At 35.4% G+C, this 23,443-nt stretch overlaps 1 long non-coding RNA gene across 2 annotated transcripts; it reads right to left on the bottom strand.

Moving 5' to 3' along the window:
• Positions 1–2,194: 2,194 nt before the first annotated feature.
• Positions 2,195–18,916, bottom strand: LOC116216479. Of its 2 annotated transcripts, XR_004159294.1 has the most exons (5): positions 18,817–18,916; positions 16,367–16,431; positions 15,840–15,927; positions 14,403–14,600; positions 2,195–8,157 (listed from the first exon to the last, which is right to left on the bottom strand). It is a non-coding gene; the product is annotated as an uncharacterized LOC116216479 (long non-coding RNA). The 2 variants fall into 2 exon arrangements; XR_004159295.1 differs by lacking the exon at positions 2,195–8,157 and having other exon boundaries at positions 14,362–14,600.
• Between the last annotated feature and the right edge of the window lie 4,527 nt (positions 18,917–23,443).

Below are 23,443 nucleotides of genomic sequence, written 5' to 3'. Positions count from 1 at the left end.
AAAAAGAAAAAAAAAACCACAATAACAAAACAAACAGAGATTAAGAGGCAATTTGCTATGTGGTGCATAGCCAGGTTAATAAAGAGAACTCCTGCTGGTAGCCTGTTCTTACTGAATAATGTACTTCATTTAGCTCAATTACCTCAACCAAGAAAATTAGAGTGCTTATTAGTGCTTACCATCCACTAGTTGCTGCACATCAATTCACCATGCAGATGTATCCTAGAGAAATGATGCTGAATCACAAGAACAGAATCTTAGCATCTTGGTGAAACTGGTTGATATCAACTCTCTACGGTTTCCAAAAATCATAGTTTACTATTAGCATACTAGGAACCTGAAAAGATTACAATCATGGCTCTAAATTCTAACTGACTTGCGAGAAAGTAAAACAAGTTCAACACTGAGCAGTTCTGAAGAAATCCCATTTTAAATAGAGTTGCAAAAATATTTTCTAAAGAGAAATACCCTTCTCTAGCTGTTTCCAGCTAAAGACTGCAGTACATAAAATTGCAGATGTAACTTACCTTGTACGTTTTGTAAAATCAAAATTCTTACCTTAAATCTCATATTTTATTCTGCCTATCTGTCAAGGCTCACAACTTTTGGTGCCTGCACTGGAGTTTCTGCAATGGATAAATAGAGAATCCAAAAAATAAATAACAGTGTGTTGGCATACCAAATTGGATTAAATCTGTTGAAAACATAGGCGAGGTGTATGTTCCTACACCCTTTAAATTCTGTTCTGTTCTGCAGTTCCCAATGCTATCTAATGCCATTCACACTGTAGGACAGTCAAATAGGTAGTCTGCAGTTGGAAAAGTCATGAATTTAGAAGTTTTTAATTTTTTTCTTGAATACAAATGAAAAGTGTAAAAGGACAAGAATGTCCTACACAGAATGAAATACTATTGCGCTCTTTTTCCCGCCTCATGTTATTTTAAATTATGTATTCACCATATTCATAAATATCTACTTCTGATAGCATAATCAGTAAAGCTTCTTAGTTTAGAATGTGAAGGGAAACAAGGTTATGACTTGTTACTTTGTCAATTATTTACTTCCTTAATTAAAAGCATTTTGTGTAAATCTTCTGCTGACCTAACACTTTTCAAATTAAGAAGATACCTTTTGGTGAAAGAAGAAATGATAATTTATTTAAAATGTTATCTTGGTTATTAAATGTTTGCATAATTCTTGTGTGGGTGAAGCAAAACAATGAGCATCACAATAGCTGCACTAGTATGTGTAATATAGATGCAAGGACATCACTGTTTTTATTTACAAATCTAAGAGACGTACAAAATTAAAACACACCATAATACGTGCTATAATTCAACCAAGTAATACTGTCCCTTATTTTAAAACAAGTGTAAGTATTCATGTTTATAATTAGTCTTGCCCAATACTTTTCATTAAAATTCTCTGTATCCAATTATTTGCTCATTTTCCAAATATTAGATTTCAACACGAAGTCATCCCATGTTGTGGAGCACAAGAGAAGAACAGGTAGAGACAGGAGGATCTGATGAGAAGTCTAAGTAGTTTAGCAGTCCAGCCTTATTTCATTTTCCCTGCTTTTGTCCCTTATAAACTAATAAAAATAATAATAGAAAAAGAAAATATCAATGTTAGAAAAATAAAAATAAAAAAATAAAAAGGTAGATCTGTACTTCTTATCCCATATTCACAGCTGTTGGATAAATTCTTATGAAGAGGTTAGTGAAGCACTGAAATAGATACTTTAGGAAGATTATGGAATAGAAATATTTTTAAAAAGTTTAAACAAGCATCAGTCTGGAATGATGCAGATGTATTTCATCCCTTTTTGAGTGGTGGGAGATAGGATAGGATTTTAGCACATCCCAAAGTTCTCTCCAGTTCTACACCTGTGTGATTATATATTCATAGAATACCAGAATCACAGAATGGCCTGGGTTGGAAGGGACCTCAAGGATCATCAAGCTCCAACTTCCCCTGCCAGGGCCACCAACCTCCCATTTAATACTAGACCCAGGACCCCATCCAATCTGGCCTTGAACACCTCTAGGGATGGGGCAAAAATATATTAAATATATTAAATATAAAAATATATTAAATATATAATATAGTATATATATATATATATTTTATATATATATGTAATATGAAATTAAATATATATTCTAAGATTTGAATGAATTCAGGTGGGAAATCAAAGTGTCAACTGAAAATAAAGCTTTTCATTTGGGAAATTTTACTGCAACCTTTTTTTAAATTCACACTTTGAAATATTGCAACGTTTTAGCTTTTTATTCCCCCATAGTTATTAAAAATTAGAGTAAAAAGTTTAAAGAAGGATTTGTGCTGTGCTCATGAACTCTATACAACACTTACGTGTATGTGCTAAAAAATATCTTTAAACATTCCTGGTGAGAGACAGATACCTCAAACAGAGAATTAATCACTTACAAATAAGAATGCCCCAATGGCACAATAGCCTTGTTTATTCCCATATGGTGCTTTCCTATAATGTTATGTTTTTGTTCTAGAATGATTAGTGACAGACATGATTCTGCCTCTATTTTTTAAATCATGGTAAATATCCAGTGCAATTAAGCAACTTTATATCACTACTGACATTAAAGAAAGGTGATTATTAAAAGTTAATTGGTACTTTCAATGCACATCCTACTTTGCTTTGCACATATCATACTGCAAAACTGCTAATTAAAATAAAATCTTATTCATGTTTTATCCTGGTAACTCAGATAGAATGTCATGTGTACGGCAGCTTTCTCCCTAGAGAGTACCTTAAAGAAGATTAGAGGATTCACAGCTTGTTGTGACTGAATAACTAAGAGGATTGTCAAAGAAGCTGGTATGACAAACCTTTGAACTAAACAGGAGGAATGGCATGCAGCCTAGGTGATTAGATTTTTATCAGCGCTGCATGAGGAGGTTTGTTTGGTGCCCATTGTCAGTGGGTAATTCAGAAAGACAGTGGCTTCCTTGAATGTTGTTTCTTCTTTGTCCATTGTGCTGTAAGAATAAAACATGAGATATGCAAAATGAATTATCTTTATATTTTGTTTCAGAACACTTGTTTAGGGCCAAGACAGGCATAATTTCTTTACACATTCTGAACAAAGGAAAGTCATCAATTCCAATGGGTAGTTTAATTTACATGGTGTTCACTTAAAGGTTATTAATGCTTATGGCCTATTCTTGAATGTATATAGAATCAAAAGTACTCATCCAAGTATTGCATTGTTATCTTTAAATTAATCAAATATATAAGAAAATTGTAGAGGAAAAGTAACATCAAATTTAATTCAAATTGTATTGTGAAGCAAGCACAGCCCTAAAATAGAAGGGAAATAAAAATGTATTTTTTCCTCTCTTAGTGCAAAGAAAATCTAACGTACTGCCAGTATTAAAGAACATGCAGCAAACAGGAAAAGACATGATCTCTTGGATTACTAAAGTTGAGTGTCACTCAGCCACTTTTCCTCTTAAAAAAAAGAAATTATGAGGAATGGGAAGATACAAATTTTAAGACTGATGAGGAAAATTAAAATTAAATCAATGACTTCTTGAAATTCCATGGGATTGAAAGTGTCAACAATTTATTTCAAGTCCATAAAATACTATGCATATGTTAGAAGCTCACTTCACATTATTAACATTTGAGCTGTTTAGAGTTTTTATAGTAACTGACCTAGTGACACCTATGCAAATTCACTAACTTATTCACTTTCCCTGTCCTTATGTATTTGAAATTTTCCAAAGATTTCCTGGGTATCCATTTTATTACATTCTTGGGAATCATTGTCTAAGACACCTTTAATGATCTTAGCTGACAAAATCTTGCAGTATATCACAATCGCAAAAGATCTATAAAATAAAATCCAGCTATCACCTAATACCAAGTCCACCACTGAACCATTCACTAAGTGCCACATCCACACATCTCTTATATACCCTCAAGAATTGAAACTCTACCACTTCCCTGGGCAGCTCGTTCTGTTTCCTAATTACACTTTCATGAAGAAATTCATCTGGATATCCAATCTAAATCTCCCCTGGTGCAACTTGAGATAATTTCCTTACATTCTAGAATACTAGAAGGCTATCTAGATTGAAATGCTGTCACAGTCTTTAAAGACTTAGAAACTTTCATACTAATTCATGCTGTTTCTCTACACATTTATTCTTGTTACAATACTGCTCAGCTCAAATATCTCTTTTCCCTGACTGTTTATCTACCAAAACTTAAAATAAAAATAAAGATCTGACTGCCTCTCAACCTCTTTTGTTGTTCTTTTACAAGACAGGTTGTCAGGGCCCTAAATCATTTTAAGACACTTTATCATTTCCTATATTAATTCACCTTTAGAGTACAGATGGTCAGAATAACCTTCACCATTTGTTTATGTATCTATATTAATGCTTCCTCCACAAACAAAATGTTAGATGCATTCTACGGCTAAGTTTTCATCATTGCTTTTCATAAGTAAAATACAGTATGGTTCATAGCCACCCTGCTGTGGAATGAAACTATTGGATATTTATCTTCTGCCATCTGCAATTGAGGATACTACCATTCACAAAATAAATTCTTACAATACAATTTGTTCTTAAATAAATGTATTCATTATGTAGCATTAGATTTGCTCTTATTTCTATTATTCAGTCTAAATAGTTTAATTTCCCCATTTAATCCTACTTTGTAATCTTCCCAATTCAATTTTCTGTTAATCATCATTAGCAGACTACTACATTTTATACTAAATAAATTATTGAAAATACAAAAGGACATTCACAAATTTCCATAGAATACCTGTGAAGGCAAAGGATAGCCTCCTTTCATAAACACTTAAGAGAAGAAGCATCTTAATTACTATGAATCTCTCTTCAGAGAAGCTTTCTAGTGACTACGAAGAAAGCTTAATCAGAATAGCTAAAGTCAAAGCAGAAGAAAATCATGAGGTTTCCTAAATCATCTAAGGTTGGAAGTGGGAGTAGATATGCGTAGGGTTCTGATCTCTGTAACTCTACACACAGTGGACTTGATAGTGCATGTTGAGGATGACTTTGAATCAATACCTTTCATGATGACCAGGTTTACATTTTTCTGTCACACTGAAATCTTTTTCAGCTATAGTACTGTGGTTTGTGGACATGTGGGCAGCTATGCATTGTCTCTTCTGAAAACTGTTTTTTTGAAATAGAGGTTCTACATAATTTATTCACAACAACAAATTATTTATTTAAGACACAGGTTTCAGTTTTGTCAGTACTCAGTAAAAACAGAATCTCTTATAAGAGAGAGACTGTATTCCCAGATAGACAGAAGAAAGTTTCTTATGTGGTGTAAAGAGGAGGATTATAATTGAATTCAGCAGAAAGAAACATGTTGTTTTTTTTTCTCAGACTGCATGCATTTATGAAATACATTATCATAGTATTTCATACACTACAGGGTGACATGGTAGATAAAAGAGGAAGTTGAATTCAGTATTTGGTATTCATGGCCAAAAAGCAGAAAAGAATTAAACTCAAGATTGCAAACTAGTAAAGGTTAAAATTGCTTTATTCTAAAATCACCCATTGTATTTTGATTCCTGTATTGTTTGAACTCTTAACACAGAAAGATTCAAAGCTGCAGTACTTAAAAGATACATTAGCACACTCTGTGCTGCATTTCCATAACCTGTTCTCTCAAGGCCTTTTTCTTCTGTTGTACTATAGGTGCCTAAATATTTTTCCTCCACTTGGAGAGAATTACATCAAGGTAAAACCTACAAGATAAAAATACTTTAAAAAAGTCATTATTGTTTTCATTCTATCATTATATATATTTCCATGTCTAAAAATACATTTCTACTGTAATTCTATCATTAGATATGTTGCTATTGCTAAACAAAATGTGTTTGAGGTAATAATGAAGCCACATTCCCAGTACATGAGATACAGTCCTAACTTTCCATTTATTGGGCCATGTGAAGTTACTACTTCTGGAAGGTACTTCCACTCTGAAAAGGGATATATACTTTTGTAAGTATAGGTCTAGTAAATGTGAAATACTGCATAAAGGTCGTAGATAAATTTGCTTAAAGAATAATGCATCAGCTCAGAGACAAACCCTTGCATTCAGCACAGTTCAGCACAGAAAAACAAAGAAGTGTTTTTCTGCCCAGCTAGGCAGTGTGCCAGTAAGGAAAGAGATTTGCCTCTGTACCTGCAAATCTGCTTCTACATAGCACAAAATATTCAACTATGTAACACAAGCAGAGGGAAGGAGGCAATAGTCTATATCACAAGCCTATTCACCCTCTGAAAACTTTCATACACAGAGTAAAGCCAGAAAAAGCCCAGTGCAAAATCAATACAGTCTGTAATTGCATCTGTGAGATGAGAATGAATGATTACGTATTCAAATGAGGTATTATTTCCTTCACAGAGGAGGTTAAAAGCATAAGTCACAGAATCAGAGAACCGGAGAATCAGAGAATCATTAATGTTGGAAAAGATCACTACGATCATCTAGTCCAACCATTAAGTCAAACTAGCCCTTCTCACAGGTACAAAATATTTGAGTCGTAGCGAATGGGAATCAGAAAATATTGTAATGCAGTGTGATGAACTAATTACTCTCATTGAATATGGTCTCTTCAAAGCAGAGAACAACTTTAGCAGGCTCTCATACCCAGAAAATATGCTCTTGTTCCTGATGGCTGCTCATGCTTGTCCTACTGGCAGATATGTGCTTATATATATGAATTTATAGAACATCTATAAATAGTGTTAATAAAAGGCTTATGCACTAAAGAGCACACACACAGTGAAAGGAACACCTCCAAACAAAAAGAGGAAAGCACCTTAACTCTGCTGGAGAATTGATCTGAGGGCAGGCTGGAGGTACTACTGCTCCAGGACCCAGTTTCCACCCAGAGTACAATATGCAGTGACAAGTAGCCATGCGGCACTGGAATCACCTACTCATGGCAAGTGCCACTAAATGTGTGTGAGAGAGAGAAGTTAGAAAGGGCTTCTTTAGCCAAGGTATTTTCAAGTGTACTTTCACAAGAAGTACACACACAAATTACACCTTCAAATCAGCGGTGTTCAACTTCTAGCCTCTTCCATTTGTATTAACCACAGAAAATTTAAGCATCTCATTATTAGAAAGTAACAGAGGAAGAAATCATGCAAATCAAGTAGCAAGGAAAATCAATTTCTTATCAACTGTGTGGTAAATAGCTTTAAACAGATTCACAGATCTTCTAATCAGTCCCAAATAACAACATGATTCCTTTGGGCTATACCGCAGAGATAAAGCTCCATGTTTATGATAAAGAAGACTTTAGTTTGTCTTGGAGAGGCTGTGAAACAATAAAAATCCCACACATCTTTTTGGCTTCTCCCTCAAAAGCAGATAGCGGGGGCCTTTGTCATAACACTTCTGATAAGTGTTTTTTTTTCTAAAATAGCTAATGCCTTGGGCAAATACAGCAACAGAGAAGAGTAGAAATTAGTTGAAATTCCTTACATAGAAGCTGTAAAACTAATTGTGATATGTTAGCTCAAAATAAGAAAGCATTCCATTACACTGCAGATGGCCAGGGTAAAGGGAATATGTGAAACAAAAAAAAAGGTGATGAGATGAAAAAGTGTATTAGAACAGTTTGATTAATCTCCTGTCTGGGAGTTTTAAGAAACAGAATCTACGGAAGTCTTAAATTAGAGGAATGATAAGCACATACTTCAGACGTGCTTTTTCTGCTTTTAATGACATATCTTCATTTTATCCAATGGTTTTATTGCTATTGCATTTTCACATCCTTAAATTATAATTCTTTGGGCAACGTGATATGTGTTGTGTTTTCAGAAAACTGTGATTCTTAAAAAGCTCTGACATTCTCCTTTTTTAGTTACAACTCCTTCTGTTAGGAATATAAAAGTAAGTTTAAATGTTGAGGAGACGTGGTGTTTATTCAAAGATCACTTTGCTGTATATTTCACTTCTTCATTCTCCAAGATACTGTCATGCCACTTTCTGTCTGTTTTTCTTTGGGAAGGTCTTCAAAAATGGGAGATTTCAAGCCTGCTTCACTCTTCATCCGCTGCTTCTTTTACTGTAGCATTCTCATTCCCATGGTATTTGATACCAAGCTGGAAAAGTATTAAGAAAGAAAGAACAGTAGTCTGTTGTATTCACCATATTGAGCATAGCTGGCAGGATTTCAGTACAGATGAAGCAGCTGTGACTAGTGTGGGAGTAGACCACCAGGTGCACTGCACCAATCACATCTGTCTCCAGCTGTCTCTGACACTACTGTGGAACACCAGCTGAAAAATGTGTCTAGGATACAGAATAAAATCATAGAATCATAGAATCACCAAGATTGGAAAAGACCTACAAAATCATCCTGTCCAACTATACACCGATCACCAATAATTCCCTCCAAACCATGTCCCTCAGCACGACATCTAAAAGTTCCTTGAACACCTCCAGGGTCGGTGACTCCACCACCTCCACAGGCAGCCAATTCCAGTGTCTGACCACTCTTTCAGAGACGAAATATTTCCTAACATCCAACCAGAATCTCCCCTGGCACAACTTGAGGCCATTCCCTTTAGTCCTATTACTAGTTACATGACAGAAGAAGCAGATGCCCACCACACCATAACTTCTCTTCAAGTTCTTATACAGAACAATAAGGTCACCCCTGAGCCTCCTCTTCTCCAGTCTGAGCAATCCCAGCTCCCTCAGCAGTTCCCGTAAGACTTGTGTTCCAGACCCTTCACACCTTCATTGCCTTCATTCTCTAGTCATGCTCCAGGGTCTTTATTACTTGTTAGGAGCCCAAACTGAACACAGTGCTCAAGGTGCAGCCTCACCAGGGCTGACTTCAGAGGTGTGATCACTTCCCTGCTCTTGCTGGCAACACTGCTTCTGATACAAGCCAGGATGCCATTGGCCTTCTTGGCCACATGGGCACAAAGCTGGCTCATGTTCAGCTGAGCATCAGCATCCAGGTCTGTTTTCTCTGCACAGTTTTCAGACACTCTGCCCTAAAATCCACATCCTAGTCTCTACATAGAATTCCAAATGCACGGCAGAGGTGGTTGGCACTCAGAAATGGCCCCTGCTTGCATAGTAACAAGTTATTGAGAATAAGTCCAAAAGGAGTCAAACAAAAAATACTCTCAGCTGCATTTTCTAATCAACTGTGTGGTATGTATAGATCTGATTAAAATCATTAGTGTCAATGCAGAATTTGTGAGTGTAGATGCTTAAAAATTAAAGGTCTCCAAGCCTGAAGAAATGATGAATGCTGGAATGTAATCTTAGTGTCACTCAATGTCTGAGCAAACACAGAGTTAGTGACCTCTTAATGGCAGAGGATCTTTTAGCAAGAACACCATTATTTTGTTTTCAGTTGCTAAAAAGAGATATATTTTTTTACCAACATTTAGCTAGAAAACATAAAAAAAGCCTAGATAAAAAAATGAATGAAGTTGGCATATTCTCTCCACCTGCACCACTGCATCAGAGTCTGTAGCTCAATTACGTCCTGTCATCTTCTGGATATAGCATAGTAATGATCACATTTTATTTTACAGGTGGGAACATGCCTTGTATCTTAGCCAATACGTAGGATAAACTCTATGCCTTAAGAAGCCAAATAAGAATTTAGTGAAAAATAATGGTGGGAATTCATTTGATTAGTAGGCTGTACAGAGCATAGAGTACCCTGACCTTCTCTGCTTGCATTATCTTGTAGACTGCTGCAAAGTATCCAGCAGTGTCAATGGACATAAACAGAAAGCAACATAATTAAACTTATGTGACCACCTAACAGTGAATTAAATGATATGAATAACCACTGTATTCAATAAAGATCCAGTCTTAATGTTTGACTACTGCTTGTACTGTAGAATTAGTGTAATTTCTTCCATAGCTTTCCACCACATAAAGCTTTTCTCTTTCTGTTTTAAATAGCACACAGAATGCAACACCTCAAGGATTCCAAACAAATGAATATGCTGATGCCCAGCTTCAGGAGATTGTCAGAAAAATGCGGGAAAGGGCCACAGCCTATAAGGAAAAGCTGAAAGACCCCGTGTTGTCCTCCCCTGAAGGAAGTCCTACAGCTTGTAAGTGACTCTAGAATACACGAAATAGTTGTGCATCTGTTGAGTGTAAAGAAAATTCTTTTGCTTGAACAGAAAACACTGCAATAAAATTTTTCAGTAAGTTTACCTTACTACATCACATTTACTCATTGAAACAGGTCATTTTGTGCCCAGTGAAGTCAAGTTATCTGTAAGTATTTACAGTAAGCCAGGTCCCATGGTACAAGCTCCTTTTGAATCCCAACACTTCAGAATTTGAGGGAAAATTTTTGACAATGTCTAGAATTGCCTCTGTCAAGCAGTTTTATATATTTAAAAATAGATCCCAGATATCTTTATTCATTATTATGAATCTAAAATTTATGAGGAAACTATCTATCTCACTAGCAGATACAGATCAGTTTGAGATTAGATCTGTTGTGTGAAAGTATACAATATTTTATCCAAGACAGCAATCTTCCAGATACACTGAGGACTCCAGTCACACATTTCAAACAGAGTAAACTCATCTGAAATTTATTAAACATTGACTTTAGATAAAATATGAAACATCAAACAAATATAATGCTCTTCTTCTTTAGAGGAAAGTTTGTTTTACTTTATTTCCTTTTCACAAAGAATCAAATGTGGTGATTTGATATTCTGCCGTTTTTGAGATGTTTATTGTTTATCCAGTTTTCAATAAGCTAGAAAAAATAATGTCAGAAGTATAATGAACTGTATCAATGAATAAAAGAACTCCACTTTTTTTTTTAATTACACTTCGCTCATTTACCTCTTTTGTTCCCCTCTTAGAACTCACAATTATTTCTTTCTGGTCACTATCGATCCACTTCTTAAATTTGCTTCTAAGATTGCATAGCCTACTCAGAAGTAAAGCAACCAGAATTAGTTGGACAAATACGTGGGCAAAATTATCCAGCATAAAATGGAAGAATGGAGCTCAAAGGAATGACACTAGGATTTATCACCTTAGAAATATACAAAATCATAGGTTTTCCATTAGTTTCACATGCTGTGTCATGCATATCAGATCTCACACAAGGGGAGAACTCTGCCCATGGCAGTGATATCTTTTCTTACCTCCATCCTAACTGTACACATTATATGCAACAATCATATAACAGGAAATGCACAGGTGAATTAATGAAAGCTGAATTACAAATTACTTCAGTCTTTTATGGCACTTTTTCTGGGCACTGCCCTAGCAACTGCAGTAACATATATATACTACACTCAACATGAAGTTGGGTGATAGTATTATTACCAGTGATTTTATTACTAGTATGACTATCACTATTAGTGATAGTAGATGTGCGTGATTATATCAAGTTATTTTATTCTCCAATCTGCTTTCTAATGCACTCAATATTACAATAAATTGTAGCTTTAATCACTGCCAAGTGTGTTTAGAAGAGTTTTTTAATATGATGACGCTTTTGTATTTGTTAAAATAGGATATTGTAAATTAAGCACTGTTACTCACATTTTGTGGCATTCTATGTCACTAGCACCATCAAAGAAGAAGCCTCCACCCCCACCAAAAGAAGAAAAGAAAGAAGAAAAGAAAGAGGAAGCAGAAGCAAAGCCAGAAGAGGATCACTACTGTGATATGCTGTGCTGTAAATTCAAAAAGCCTCCACTGAAAGAGTACATGACCTATCTAAAGCTACCAGATAGCATAGATTCATACACAGGTAAATTAAAAGCTGTGCTTTAAAATGGGGTAAAACCATGCTGAAGTGATTTGGTTTTTCACTGTACTTGCAAGCCAAAGTAAGATCTACATCCTAGTTTGCAATTCAGAGGCACACATATATTGTACCCTCAAGAAATTTAATTCCAAATAGGGAAAAGAATGAAAACTGATGAGAGTAGTAAAGATATAGAAAGACAGAGCTATTTCTCTACTGCCACAAAGTTGGTGTATAAAACAACTACAGTCAATATTCAGTGTCACTTGATCTAGATTCTGTCCCATACTTTAGGGCCACTTAATTCTTGTCAATTATAGCATGTATCAACAAAACATTCTGAGCTTTTTCAGATGCATTAAATTTTAAATGCTCTCACAAACTCTTCTTTTTATCCTTTTGCAATTTCTAACGTAATTCTTAGTTTCAACCTGTGTCACTTTATCAGCCTATGCTAATTTAAAAAAGGGATAATTGTAAGTAGCTCTTTCTGCAGGAAGGTTCCCAAATACTGCATTAACATAACTATGTCTAAAAGAATAAGAAAATATTCTGATTTCATGTCTGTAAATGCAATGTTCTGTCTTTCAGATCGCCGTTACGTAGCATGGCTCATGCTTGTGACAGTGGCCTATAATTGGAATTGTTGGTTTATCCCCCTTCGCTGTGTGTTTCCATATCAAACTCCAAGTAATACAATATACTGGTTTATCATAGATATCATCTGTGATATCTGCTACCTATGTGACTTGCTGATTTTCCAGCCCCGAGTGCAATTTTTACGAGGTGGAGATATAATAGTAAGTGCTGGAAGTGGGATTATGACTAAGTGACTATGCATTGAAATAAATTAGAGAAATCTGCTAAGATTTTTACTAATATGTCAAATCTACACAACTTTTTTGGTTAGCAAAGTATACCTATATTCTTCTTCTCTGACTTTTTGGAAGAAGAAAGCATATCTTTTGGGCTGCATTCTGGACAAGCATTGGAATTTTACATATGAAAGTTATTAAAAATAGCAGAAAATAACAGATGCAACAGGCAAAATAAGCATAAAGTGCTTTCTTACCAGGAGTAAATAGGTGCACCTTTATTGGAATGAGTGCTTTTACGATTATATGCTCATATGTGCATATACATTTTGGCATGTTTTATGTGAAACGTTCAACATTCCATTCACATTGTTCAGGAATCACAGCTGAAGACATCACATGTTCTGCTAGAGCTGGACAGGATGTAAATGTTTTCTTACTGATTGTGAGATTGTAAGATTTTACAAAAGCAATCTCAGGATATTTAAACAATTATTTATTTGAAATCTTTATGGGGGGAATATATATATATAAACAACTCTGCCTTTTGCTACTGATTTATATTATCTTTTTACAGAATAATGCAAAATAAAACCATAAGCACATGGCTGAAAAATGGTAAAAGCTTACATTCAACGTATAAATGGGGCATATAGAGCATTATCTTTTCTTAAATATCCTTTCTACTTTCTATTCTTTAACATTTTATAGAAGAAAACCAAATGCACAGAACAAACGAGTTTAGAATTTCAATGTGACACTATTATGCCCAATAAACAAAAAAACCCTCAAAATTATATATATTTAAAATCAATTTGGAATTAGATTTAGTTCACTGCTTTTATGTAGAACTCTATATATTGTGCATAAAAGAAATTGCTAATACATTTACAGAGGAACCTCAGATGGAGCTACGTAAATAAAGTGCAGATAGATATTGAATGCAGTGCAACGCATTTTTCCATGTCTAGCCATTCGGTAACTGGTAGTCTTGCTGAAATCCTACAAAACTGAAGTTTTATGAACAAGGTTTAAATTGTAATGGAGGAAGCTGACCTTCCGTTTCCCTGAAATAAAACAGCTGAAGCTGTTTGTACAATTCAAAGATTTTAGTGAGTGAAGAGATCATCTTCTGCTGGATCTCCTGCATTTAGTATAATGTCTAAAATATGATAGTAAAAAGTCAGAATGGAAATATCTTTAAGATTTTAAGGCTATTTTTAAAGTGCTCCTGGTATGAATTCAGTAAGTATAATAATAGATACATTTCTCTGCTCTTGTGATTAGCCCTTCTTATTAAGGTATCAAGATCAGTTCCAAAGGACAGTAATTTAAAAACAAATGCCTAATCATTACTAAGGAATGCAACGTTGATTATTATAATGCTTAAAATGCGAGTATGTTAATGTTGGCTTTCAATGAGCTAATTTTGTACAGCTCTATTAGAATCATTCTTTGCATTTCTCTACAAACTACTGTTGTCAAAAAGTTCTTTTGGACCCAAAATTGAAAAGTATTGGGTCAAGCAACATCTGGTACAAAGACTTTGAGAGGGAAGAGGCAAATAAAGCATACTTCATTAGACAAAAACTCAGATTTGGATAAAAAACAGATAAAACCCTAGGTCTAATAAAATTTAGCGTAAGGAAAAAATGGTCTAATGAAAATACTATTTCTTCACTGGATTAATTGATATTACTCCATTCATTCTTTCAGACCATTATTAATGGGAATATTAAAAACTTTACTCTTAGAAAATTATTCTTACTGTAGAGTAGCAAAGATCATTCTTGACATGTGGTTCTTGACTGTGCTTTTTTCTCTTTCCATCATCTCTGTAGTCAGACAAAGTGGAAATGAAGAAATTCTATCATAGCACTGTAAAGTTTCGGGTAAGCAGATCCTTCATTACTGGTGTCAATATTGTTGTTTCTGTCAGAAGGATTCCATGGGATCTTTTCTTTCCCTGAAAATCACAGTTGATTTTAAAAAGTCAGCAGAAAGTGTAGAGCTGATGTCATGTTAGTTCTTCTATCTGAAGATGGTGTTGCTTCATACTTATAAATAGTACTTAATTGTAAAACATAATAATTACAAATGCAATTCTAAATAATAATAATTTCATAAAATAAAATTAATAAAATTTATAGAATATTAAGGTTGGAAATGTCCTCTAAGATAATCTGTTTGAACAATCCACATATCACCAACATTGACCACTAAAACACATTCATAAGTACAACATCTATGGCTGATATGGAAAAGAAAAGCATCCAAATACAACAAAAACCAGTATCAATAATAATAATAATGTTAATAGTAATGAGATCCTATGATCCCATGATGAATATTTTGTGTGCAACAGATGGCTTTTGCAGGCTGCAAGCAAAGAGTCTCATTCACTATGCTCTCACACTGCTATATGCATTCTGGCTTTAAAAGCTGTAGAAATTTAATGTGGATTGCTCTCTACGCTTCAGCTTTCCATCCACATATCTATCATTTCAGTCTTGTCAGAACCATAGTTGAAATAACAGAATGTATTAATAGCCAAACTTCCGAGACACTGACAATAATTCCTGTGAAACAGGTGAAAATCTCAGACATGAGAGACTTAAAAGTAGGGCAGAGCAAAGCTGTTGTTTTTTCCAAAGAGATAACCTTCCCTAACAGTACTTTGGAAGTTATAGGCATAGCATGCCGACTGTTGAAATTTTATACTCAATCATGATTTAATCTAACTAGGTTTTTGACAGCAAGTAAGTGCATTACAATTATTTTGGATTTTAATCTGATCTCTTTGCTCTTCAACAGCTCGATTTGATATCAGTATTGCCATTTGATGTTTTATACTTTTTCTTCGGATTCAACCCAGCATTTAGAGTAAATAAGATGCTAAAGGTAAGTTCTGCTTTAGTGATAGATGACTAAACACACATAAATGCTTCGAAAAGTCAGTGAAAGGTTGTTTATAATATTTAAGAATATGGAGCTTAGAAATTGGAAAATATCTTCAGGAGTCACCTGAGTCTATGCAACATCAGTAAAATAAACAACAAAGAATACATGTCAAGATATAGTCTAGCCAGCCAAAGTCCTTACTCTCTTATTTTTCTTGTGACTTCATTATTTCCTACTTTCTAAAGGTGTTTTGCGTTTAATACTGATTCATTTTCATTATTTGAATTTGATTAATCAAAATTACCTCTTTAGTTTTCAAAGATCCAAAACATTCATTTAAGATCACCAATTAATGCCAAAGTATTTTCTCCTTCTGATGGTAATGTCAGGTTCTGAAAAGCAAGCATGTGAATTTTAAGGACAGCATAAACTGTACACAGCATATATAAAATTCATAAACAAAATTCTGTTATAGACTCCAACGATGTGGAGTGTGCAATGGAGAGGGTGAAGTGGGGCTACACAGCAGCCCTCTCCCTCCCTTTCATGACACTTAACAGACCACTGTATGGGTTAACATGTTCCCTGCAGGCAAGTACAAACACTTCGTGAGCTCTCTGCACTGTGATAGGCTTTGCACAATTCCCTTCCCCATTTTAATGGCTAAATGTGACTTTGGAGCCATTGTCTTTTACTTTCTGTTGGTAAAACTGCCTCTGCAGACACAGTCACAATCAAAATACTGAGTATGCACATCCAAAACTATTATTGATAGTTGTGTGTCACAAGGTGAAAGTTTGTTTTTCTTACAAATCATTTATGAAACTGTACCTGACATATGCAGTCAAACATTGACAGTCGGCTTTCATTACAAGTTGGAGGTACAGATGAGAACTCTGAAAACAAAATGATGGTACTATTGAGTTTGCAACAAAACTTCAAACTTCTATAAATCAGAAGCAAAATAATGTAAAAGAATGAAAAGTTAGAATACCATTATTAGGCCAAGTGAGTACTGAACAACAACAGCAACAAAGGAACATGAGAAAATTAGGAGCTATAAATAAGGGTAAAAATGCACCAACAATTGTTACTGTGTGGTACCACTTGACATACAGATGTTGATACACTTACTGGATAATTATTGGAATTTCAGAAAAATAGGATTTTTATACCTGTACTGGCTGATAAAGCTGCCCAAGCAACGGTGTAGGGCACTCTGAACTCCTAAAGTAATGCCTCCTATACATTTATGTGGAAACTACAACAGATACAAAGAGAACAATAAGACTATTTGATAGAGCAAATTCTCAGCTATGTAGCACTGTTTTCCAACACAGACACTACCATTAACTAAGAATTTTTGCCAGCAATGAAGAAAAGCCTGTATGCCATGCTTGTAAAAGTCTGCACCAGTGGAGGTGACCCACTGTCACTATTGCCACTGCTTAAATACAGCACCTGCAGCCTCACTTACATCCACTGTTTGGTCTCCATAAACATTCAGCAAGCATCAATGAACGTCAAATATGTGTCATTTTTATCTCATGGAGCAATTCAGTTACGCACAGTTGCTTCATAACACTTACACATCAGATACCATTTTGTCAGACTGCCCCTCTGCTGCCATCTGTCACTCAGCTATAAAATGTAATAGAATATTGACAAGAAGATTCAATCTCTACTGCCATACCATCAAAATCTGTCTCCAACATTGTGGGTTAACATAATAAAATAAGAGGCATTACTTTCAGAGCAGTTCTCATATATCTATTTCAGGATGCAGAAGTCATTCATCAGCAGAAATCTGACTTTTAGAATGAGTGGGACACTCAACACCCGAACATTCTTTTATTCAGTTTACCTCTTTGCTTTGCAGTTCATCTTTTAGATAAACTTATAACTAAAGTTAGACTGCTGCAAATTACATTATTTTCAGAATATATATGTGAACAACTGTCAGTACTACAAGAAAAAGATGTGGGATGGAGGAGAGTGATGGATTACTTTCACTTCTTTTCCATTCAGCATAACACATTCTTTGAGTTTAATGATCGTTTGGAAGCTATCCTGGACAAAGCATACATCTACAGGTATGTGCTCATTAAATTCTTATAGTATGCAAACCCAGGCACAGAACACTTTCTATTTGATTTCATAAGTTGCCAGTGAAGTACAGGATGGAATTTGGTACATCTTTAACAGTTCCATTTAAGATTTAAAAAGAAATCTTTTTATCTTCATTGTAATCATTCAAAGAATAAATGTAAAGCTTCATTCACATAGGGAATCCTGTCCATCTCAACTGGCCTGCTCGAGTATAGAGGCTATTTTCAGGTGAGATGTTCACCACACCCTGAGGCTCCTGTCAAAATTTAACTTATTTGAAAAATCTGACAGAAGTTTCTTTGGCTAAAGAGCTAAAGAATGGCATCGTAAGGTTTCTACTAGCAGTGCCAAATCCTTAGTAGTTTATTTGTAATTAATAAAGTCATGAGCTTGAGCCTATGTCAAAATTTTTCTTCAAATATGCTCTCCCCATGAACCTGGAAGTTTGATCCTTCACTACAAACTTTGAATCAGTTCAGTACAGATCTCAAACAGTGATTATAATTGTTGTCTATTGCATTCTGTTCTCAGCTTCTGCATTTCCCAGAATTTTGGTTCCAATTCAGGCAACTCATGGACATGGTATGGCAAGTTCACAGCTGCCTCAGCAGTCAGCGTTTCTAGGACTCAATTTATCAACTCTTTCACTAATCCTATCAGCTACTAATAGTGTCACCAGCCCTAGATCATGGGACAAGTTGTGCTCCTTTGTGCTTTTGCAGCATGAATACCATCTTATTAAAATCAAGACTAACATCTTATTTTATTTCAGAAATTATTATGCTTGTAGACTTGATTTTCATACATTGCTAATGAGATATTTTGAGTAAAAAATCAAAAAGGAGGTTGAAAAATCTTATTCTTTTCACAAACTCACCAGTTTGAGTTTGTAGGAATAAAGCTAGCAAAAGTTATTACATCTTATCTACCCATTATGTTGGATTTGGTACTTGCCCAGAGAAATACAATATGCATAGCACGAAGGGCTTCCAGAATATTTGTTAAGGCCTCAGTTCACCTGCCTGGATTCAGATTGGTGCACTAGATCCAGCACAGTCAGTATCGTAATGTTGGTAGATTATGTCAGCTATCGTCTGTTCTTAACAGCTTACAGTCCTACACAGAGCTGTCCTGGAATCACATCAACATTTAAACAGAGAAATGGCACTCACCTGCTGGCATCCTAAAAAAGAGTGCTCATAGGCAGGTTGCTCAGAGGCATGGAGATGCAAAGGAGGGCATGCAGTGGCACCAGAAGAACAAGCAAAGGAGAGCATTCTATTGAAGAAACCAGAAAAATAGTATTTTCTGTTAACTTTATGGACCTAATTCAACTAGACTTCATTAAATTTTCATTTAACCACCCTCTCAGTTACTATACATTCATAATGTACTGCCCCCTTAGCTTTAGTAGATACAGTCAGTAGAGAGCAATGTGTGTGTATTTAGGCAAATCCTGTACTTTTCCTTCTATTTATCCCTTGGATACATGAATGTATGAGCAGAAGGCTAAGTCCAGGAGATCTTCCTTTTGATCCCCATGCACTGAACAAAGGATATACAATGAGATCATTACTGTATTAAATAGAAAGCCACTCAGCGCTTACGTAGTTCATCACTGGTGTTATTTGAAGAACCATCCATAAGCATAAGAACTGGGATTAGGAATGATATAATGCCTGCTGTAGCCACTAAATCATACCATTCAGCGGATCAGTTGTAGGCTTCCTAGCAAAGCTCTTGTAAAGCATTTCATTTCTGACCTCAGATATTTCTGGGCTCTGGTTCACAGATTTGGAGCCTATCTTGAATAGGGTTTGGCAAACAGAGACATTTGTACCCTCCAGCCTCATTAATATAGTTTCATAGCAGTTAAAGAAGTGGATTATGAAATTCTGAGGAAATCATAATTTAAAAATGATCCCATGTCAAACATTCTAGGAAATATACCATTTGACCTTGGACAAACATGAGAGACAGGATTTTTTGCTTGCTATTTTTTCACAGAGTAAATACAGGTGGGGAGCTACTTAGTGGATGCTTAGTATATACAGTGTTTATACAAGAAAAAAGCAAGAGGTCCCATATTAAAAGGAGAAAAAACTACTGTTTTTTTTACAGGAATTCAGTCATCTGTAATTTGGAATCTGTTGACTTTTATAGGGTCATTCGAACCACTGGATACTTGCTGTTTATCTTGCACATTAATGCATGCTTGTATTATTGGGCTTCAGACTATGAAGGACTTGGCAGTACTAGATGGGTGTACGATGGCCAAGGAAACATGTAAGTACTTTTCTCTTGCAAGCATTTTCCCTGATTTTGCTCCTTCCTGCATCCCCTCCTTTCCCCAAGACATTGCATGCAGGGTATGTGTTGCTTTACAAGTGCATGGGTAGCTAACTTTTAGCACCATGTCTACTGAAGAGCAGCTTTCATTACTAACACATATTTGGAGGGCAGGTACAATGAATAATTGGTTTACTATTTTCAGCTTTTATAGGTTTATGACTCAGTACTAAGCACTAACTTAATTAAACATTTAGAAAGCGACAAGAACCATAAATTAAAGTTACTGATTGCCTGCGCCCGTGGGAACTGTTAAAAGGATGGCAGAACAATACCTCAAGGAAATTGGAGGCACAGAATTTTTTTCTGCCACACAGCACTGTGTCATTAAAATGCAACATTTTAATTTTGCTAAACATCATCATGATTGGTCTGAAAGAAATTCTACTGGATTTCCTTAATCTTTGCTTAACCATGTGGCAAGGAGTGTCCCCGGTGGGAAGGAGTGGGTGTTGACATACTTGACACACTCTTCACAAACTCCTTGTGACAGCAAAAGGCTGGGTGCCAGATAAGGGACACTCATTAAAATGATGGAAAGGAAGCAAAATTAAAATAAGCAAACTCCTAACATATTCTGAGTTATATAAAATCATATACAGTAACTTCCTATGTATGAAATAATTTACATTTCTTTCAAAGACCATAAAATAGTTAAAGACACAGAGGCTCAATTTGTTCATTAATTGCATTATTTGCAAAACCACATATAATGTACTGCTAATGACATAAATTACTCTTTAAACAACATTTCACGCTTCTCTGTTAATAGCTTGGAGACATGCTCTTATTGCTTGAAATTTTTTTATACTTCACAACTTTGATGTAAAGTCACTGTTTTGAAGGGTAAGAAAAATAGCCTTTGGAGTAAAACATATTTCGTGTAAAATAGCATTGATTTTTTATAATTAGGGTTATCTCTAAAAAAATAAAAAGAAAAAGAAAAAAAGACATCTGAAGTTTTCACATACAACTAAAATACACAGCTTGAACACAGTCACCAGATGCAAGCTAGCAGGCCCACGTTGCTCAGGGGAACCACTTATGTAAGTAAAGTTATACACAGGTATTTATTCACATGATCAAGTATTCTGGATATCTCACAAGAAAAATGCATACTGAAGTTCTTTCACAGCTTTTTCAGTTAATGTCATTCTTGGGAATACTTGCCTTCTAATTAAAAATCAAGACAACTACGACTAAGCAACCTGAAGGCTCTCAAAGTAGAGAGCTTACTCAGTCTTTAAGCATTTTCCATGAGAAGACAGAAACACTTTTCATATAATGTTACATGGAAATCACATGAGATTTAGGGTAGAATTTATTACTTACAATAATAATAGATTAGTAATTCAAGTCTTTAATCTGAGATGATGAAATAAAATACACGAGTATATATTCCCATACATTTCAGTAACCCATTAATCTACCTCATCCCCACTGGTGGTGAATGTATACAATTAGTCTTTAACCTCAGTTTAACTTATGCTATGTATTATAAAATCCCAGGTATGTCGATACCCAAGCTTTTCTCCCACTGCAACAAACCCAAATCAGACACTCAAGATGTTCCCTGCATTAAAACTGCATTTGATGAACTTCCTGTAATTAGGCAACAGACTTCAGCCCTTCCTAATGCAAGTGAATATCATCACAGATGCAGCTCCATAATGCTGAGTTTATGTGAAGAAAGCAACAAGATATTGAAAAGGTCCCTTAATTATAGATAAGTGAACAATTTGAACCATATGTGTTTATTTTCAGTCTAGTTCAGCTATGTAAGAGATTTGTTTAATTCCTTGGGAAAATGAACAAATTCTCTAGCAAGTGATTCAAAGCAGGAACCTAATGTCATTGTTCTGAATTGACCCCCAGGCGTATCTGTCTCCCTTGCCATTGCCTCTAAGGAAAATTAAACCCAGGGAGCTAAAATTCTCATGCAACCCTGTCTCTTCAACATGAAAGTTAGGCACAAATAATTTCACTTTGCTCATAATATATCTCTTCTGCTGTTTGCAAGTCATCCATGAGTGGAATGCAAAATTCCCCAGCATATATACTAATCAAAGCATCCATTTGCATACTAATAATGTTTCTCTATAGATTGATGCCTTCCAGCTCAGAGGCAACTTAGCAGATATCTGGAAATCCCAGAACATAGAATCATAGAATGGCCTAGGTTGAAAAGGACCACAATGATCATCTAGTTTCAGCCTCCCTGCTATGTGCTGTTCAGGGTAGCCAACCACCAGACCAAGCTGCCCAGAGCCACATCCAGCCTGGCCTTGAATGCCTCCAGGGATGGGGCATCCACAACCTCCTTGGGCAACCTGTTGCAGTGCGTCACCATCCTCTGAGTGAAAAACTTCCTCCTAATATCCTAACATGATCACTCTATGTACCTAGAATGATTCAGCTCCTTTGGTTTGCAGTGTCCGCCCAACATGCAGTAAGACTGTTGTAAAAGATATTGTAAAAGACGCTGCATATGTGCACATCAGCAATAAACCTTGCTTACAAAAACTCTGAAGGGTCACACTCATAGTGTTTGCCGTAGAGATTATTTTGTGCCTCTGGAAAAAAATGTGAAAGTTCAGCCCAAGCCTTATAGACGTCAGATCTAATGCTTTCAGACCTGCTGCCTGTAGCTATATTTCATATAAGCCTTTGTAGTTTACACCTCACTGTCTGAGCTCATCATGCCCACTATTACTCAACGAATAGGTCACTCAGGAAAAAATAGGTAGCAAGAAGGACATCATTAGAACACCACCTAATAAAATCTCTATTCTACTTCAAATCTGTCCTTTTTGCAATCAGGGAGTAGACCTGAAATAATTCCTCACTCAGCTGTGTGAATACCACCTTAAAATCTGACAGCTGCATGAACAAAATTTTCATACAGCTGTAAGATTAACCAAAACTATGTAAAAAGTTCAGCATATTCTAAAATAGACTTTTATGAGGAAGATATTTTCATTGGCGTAACATTACAAGGTATCTTAAATGCAGTATTTCTAAACTTTTTCATACCTAGGACTTATTTTAGGAAAAAATCTAGAAGCTGGATTGCCTGAAGGATAAACATCCTGGCTGTGCTGTGCAAAAGGAAAATCCCCTTCTTCTCTAAGGTTATTTGCTCTAAAAGTAATCATACAGCAGTCAAGTAAGCTGTATGGTAAGCAATGATGTTTTCCAGACTCTCTAGCTCACTGGAAGAAGAGCTGCTGACACCACTGAAGCTGTAGTCTTTTTTTTCCCGTCATCCCCTAAACAAATCTGACAGCCTAATTTCTCACGAAACTTGTTCCCTTCAATTTAACTGTTCAACAGTTATGTCTGATGAAAACAAAAAACAGTAAAGTAAATAGAGAAGATACAAAACCTGTGCCTAAGAAACAGTGAATATCATGTCACTGTGCTAGTAGAAAAATTCCTTTGAAGTAAAAT

This window comes from Meleagris gallopavo, chromosome 3 (assembly GCF_000146605.3).
Source record: "Meleagris gallopavo isolate NT-WF06-2002-E0010 breed Aviagen turkey brand Nicholas breeding stock chromosome 3, Turkey_5.1, whole genome shotgun sequence".
Classification (NCBI taxonomy): Eukaryota; Metazoa; Chordata; class Aves; order Galliformes; family Phasianidae; genus Meleagris; species Meleagris gallopavo.
Note: the sequence above shows the minus strand (reverse complement) of the source record. Positions and strands in the feature narration are given on the sequence as shown.